Source organism: Chrysochloris asiatica, unplaced genomic scaffold, assembly GCF_000296735.1.
Source record: "Chrysochloris asiatica unplaced genomic scaffold, ChrAsi1.0 scaffold00202, whole genome shotgun sequence".
Classification (NCBI taxonomy): Eukaryota; Metazoa; Chordata; class Mammalia; order Afrosoricida; family Chrysochloridae; genus Chrysochloris; species Chrysochloris asiatica.
Window position 1 is genome coordinate 4,278,347 of NW_006408720.1, and position 5,051 is coordinate 4,283,397.

General features: G+C 39.9%; 1 pseudogene; it reads right to left on the reverse strand.

The window, feature by feature from the left end:
- Positions 1-321: 321 nt before the first annotated feature.
- LOC102840522 lies at positions 322-754 on the reverse strand (annotated as a pseudogene).
- Positions 755-5,051: the final 4,297 nt, after the last annotated feature.

Here is a 5,051-nt window from a genome sequence, read left to right on the forward strand (position 1 = left end):
CTTCCTTCATTTTTTTTTTTTTAATTATTATAACTCTTCATCAATAATTTATTGTCATTAGGATCCTAAGTGATACAGGCAAAAGACCTGAACTGGCTCTCAGGGCAGTAAAATTATCAGATGAAAGTATTTTTGAAAATGCCATTCCTTTTACAATGTTTTAAATGGGGAAAAAACATGTCATGATAAAAGGGGTAAAAGCTAGGACTACCCTGAACGAGGGGCCTCATCCTCCATGACTGGTTGTCCCATGAAGGGTGAGGTTGGAGGAGGGATGGCTTGGGAGGTGGTCCTTAGTCCAGGGCAGTGAATTAGGGAGGCTCACTGGCTGTCCTTTCAGAAGAAATAGTTGAACGGGAAGAGAGAACTTAGAAACCCAAAGAAACCAGTGGCCCCCAGCTCTGTGGATCCTCTACGTAGAGGTGGATTGCTCTGCTGAGGTAACAGAGCCACCTGCCCGACCAAGCTGTCCTCCCACTGGGACCCCTGTTCCTGGACATTTGTACTGTCCACTGCCGGGGCCTCCTGCCATTCCTTCTGGGGGTTTTGCTCCCTGTTCCTGCTGGTTTTCTTTTTGACGGGTCATTGGCTGGACATCCCTGCTTTTGCCCTGTCCAACCCAGATGTCCTGGTTGTACTGGGCACTTCCAAGTATCTTCCCCAGGGCTCCTGTTGATTTCTTCTCACCAGCAACCAATCCAAAAGGAATGTTTACTGGTTTACCTGGTGATGGGTTTTCATGAAACCACTTCATCTCTACATATAGAGTGAAAACAAATGGGTAAGGGATCAAGACCATTTCTCCATGTTTGAATTTCAGGTGGGAAACGCTCTCCCACTGGCTTTTATAGGGAAATATAATGAATTGTTCTGTAGCAAAAGGTTGCAGATTGTCCAAGTTTCCCAAAACCACGCGAAATAGAATTTCCAGTTGCAGGACCATGATGTCCTTATTTTTGATCTCTTCCAATCTGATGCTGTTGATTTTGAATTTGTACACATTGAGTCCTGCATAAAGAAACCTCATCTCCGGGAACGGAAAGGTGAAGGGTTTTAAACTCATTGCTTCCAAATGATACCCTCAAAAAAGTAACCTCAGCCAAGGCACATATAAGAAAAGGGCAGACACCAATTTGGAACCACACACCAGTCTTTCTATCTTTTCATTCTCCCGTTTGAAGTTTTCTGCTCAGCTATTACTTTCTCATTTCTTCCAGTCACTTTAACATCTCTATGTTCAAAAGCAAGTTTCATAGCCAGTTGTGGCATCCATTTGGTCTTTTCTTTCTTTCCTGTCTTCTTTTTTTTCAATGACTTTTGCTTTCTTTATGCATAAAGTTTTTTTATGTCATACCACAATTCTTCTGTTCTTTGGTCATTACTGTGTAGTGCATCAGTTCTGTTCTTGAGGTGGTCTCTAAATTGAGGTGGGATATATTCAAAGTTATATTTTTATTCTAATGGACTTATTTTAAATTTTCTTTAGCTCCAACCTGAGTTTATATATAATTGATGGACCCTTGCTATGTTTTGGCTGATGATATTCAGCTTCTATGCCATACATTCCCATAGATGTAGTCAATATGATTAGTGTGCGTTCCATCTGGTGAGACCTATTTGTATATTTTCAATGAATAAGTTATTGGTCATTCAAAGTTTTATCCTGTGATCTCCAGCATTGCTTCTATCACCAAGACCATCTTTTCCAAATATGCATCTTTCTTCTTTGTTTCCACCAATCACACTTGCATCATAAATAACTATCAATGAATCTTAGTTGAATCTTTGATCAATGTCAGACTGAAGAAATTGATTGTTGTTGTTAGATTTCTTCAGTTTCATCACTTTTGGCTTTATTGGTGGGTACATAAATTTGAATAATAGCTGTATTAACTGGTCTTCCCTGTAGGTGTAAGGATAGTAGCCTTTTACAGAAAGAATTTTACTTCAAGATATACTTGAAATGGTCTTTTTAATGATGAATGCAATGTAATTCCTTTTCAGTTTGTAATTCCTCCCTGCATAATAAACCATGTGGTTGTCAGATTCAAAATGGCCAATTCCTGTCTACTTCAAGTCACTAATGCTTAGAATAACATGTTTTATATGGTCCATGTTATTACTGAATACTTCTAATTTTGATAGATCCATAACAAATTGTAATTGTGTTAAGCTAATCAGCTTAACAAAATATGTTGCTATTGAATCAAACTCTGATTCATTACAACCTCATGTGTGTCAAAGTAAAGCTGTATTCCACAGAATTTTTTAATTTTGTTAAGTTTTTATTGTGAATTGAGTGAAAATTTACAGGGCAGATCATCAGTTTTGCATTCAACAAATCATACTTTGTTTCATTACAATGATTATAATCCCCTCCACGTACCATCAGTGAGCAGTATTATTTGTCTCTATTCTTTGTAGCTTTTTTGTTTTGTTTTGTTTTTAAACACTCAGGCATACATAATAATTTGAACTACCAAAGGACACTTTCTGCAAGCCTTCCTCCTGGCTGCCAGCTCTCCATACAACATTTTCCATGAATCTAGAGTCCTCAGCTGTTCCCTCTGTCCATGTGCCCATCACTGCCTCCATCTCTGGTGCTGCTGTTTTTCTGATAGGGTCCCACATTCCATTTGTGAGCTTCTCCCTTGATGGTCTTAAGTTTCTGGGCTGTAAGATTAACTACTCTCCCATTGTTGTAAAAAAACAACAAAAAACTTCTACCCTTACAATTGTGACAGTCACAATTTGTCATAATAACAATTACTCACTACTGAATCCTAAGAATCTCATCCCCATCTCTTATAACCAGGCCCATCTAAACAAGACAAAAATCTATTCAGTGGGGACTCTATCTTCCCCCACACACTCTTAAACTAAATTCCCTCTTGAAAATTTGTAAGCCAGTCTCTTCGTACCTTTATTGTCCCCTCATATTAGGTAGCCAATGTGTAAATTGCCTGTCTCTATCTACCCTATATATAGAGGAAATAGCATTGATACTTGTTGTGAACACTCCTTCCCTCTCTGTTGGTATTTTGAGATACTACATCCATTAGTATGTTGTTGTTGTTGTTGTCAGGTGCCATCGAGTCGGAACCGACTCATAGCAAATCCATGCACAGCAGAACGAAACAATGTCTGATCCTGGGCCAACCTCACTACCGTTGCCACACTTGACGCCATTAATGATGCCACCTGCCCAATCCATCTCGTTAGAGGTCTTCCTCTTTTTCTCTGACCCTCCACCTTACCCAGCATGACATCCTTCTCCAACGATTGTCTCCTCCGGACAATATGTCCAAAGCATGAGAGACGAAGCTTAGCCATCCTTGCCTCCAAGGAGCACTCTGGCTGCACTTCTTCCAAAACAGATCTATTGGTTCTTTTGGTAGTCCATGGCACTTTCAGTATTCTCCTCCAACACCACAACTCAAAGACATCAATTCTTCTACGATCTTCCTTATTCACTGTCCAGCTTTCACATCCATATGAGACTATTGAAAACACAATGGCCTGCCTGGGTCAGGCGCACCTTAGTCCTCAAGCTGACATCTCTGCTCCATTATTATAGGTCAAGTTAATCAAATTTGCCTTCGATTCCTTGGTCCAAAAAAAATTTTTTTTTAAAAATCTTCTAGATGAGTTCTGATTATCAAGCCATTGAGGCTAGGTCCAATGGGTACTATCTGCAAGTTTGGGTGTTTTTGCATGTCTACTCTCACTTCATATCAGCTTGATGCTTCACTCTCATCTCTAGCCCTCTGTGCCTATGTCCTTGTCCATGAGATCAGGTGTTCCCAGGTCTCACCACACTTTGGACCATCCAGCCCTTCCTCTTCTTTCTCTCATCTCCAGGTCAACGGAAATCTATGGAATGTGGTTGTGCTCAGCCCATTTGCTCATTGCTGCCTTTCCCTATCTTCCACTCACCAGTAGACTAAAGTGGTCACCAGCAAGCTTACATGCCTGCTAATGTGCTCCTTTGAGTTTCAGTCTCAGAAGAGGGTTTGTCCTGAGGGACTTGATTGTTTGTCTTGATGGTTTCTGGCAAAAAAATCACTTGCTAATTCTTATAGTTGCCAATCATACTGTCATTTTTGTTTTGGATTTTTCCTGCTGAAATTTCCTTGAAGATGTATCAAAATAGCTGTTGCTCTAGCTGTTCCAGGCTGGTCTGCTTGACTTTTCTACTGGGAATGTCACACTCAGAAGGTTCTGGATGGGGCTCAAGATTCCATCTAAATTCCTATAGACTTCAAAGGCTCCACAAGATGCCTATTTCACTGGGCAATTCTAGAACCCCTTTTAAGTATTCCAATCAGTTATAGGCTGAAGACAGGCTTATAAGCTTACTGTTACCATGTTTCCTGACATTCATTTCTATTCCACTCAAGTGTGTATTTTACAATAGTAGGCAAGGAAACCAATATTTTAAGACAGTCATGCAACTTAATATTATTTTCCCTCTTCAGACTATGCCTCGATCCTTGTATCACAGAGCATTGTTGTTACAAGGTTGAGCATGCATCACTATTTACCTCTGTCCCATTTGGCCCGTGTAAACCTGTCTCAGTGTTCCCCTATTTACTTTCTTTTTCCACGTCCTCCTGCTTCTGTGTATTGCTCTCACCAACACCTGAACTATGATGTGTCTGCCCTCTACCCTCTACAGTCACCTCCCACCACTTCCCACAAACCAACCCCACCCTACCCACACTGGTAACAAACAAAGATTTTTTTTTTTTTTCTTTTTTACTATTAGTATCTTTTCTTAAGCTTTAACAATAATGGTCATATGCAATATTTGTTCTTTTGTGACTGACTAACTTCCAGAGGCTCAAGCTTGATTCAGAAGAAGCCGTGGAATGAGGGATATCATTGCTGATGTCCAATGGACCAGGGCTGAAAACAGAGAATACAAGAAAGATATTTAATTGTGTTTTATTAACTATGCAAATGCTTTTGATTGTGTGGATCATGACAAGCTATGAACAACATTGCAAAGTATGAGTATTCCTGAACACTTAATTGTGCTCATGAGGAAT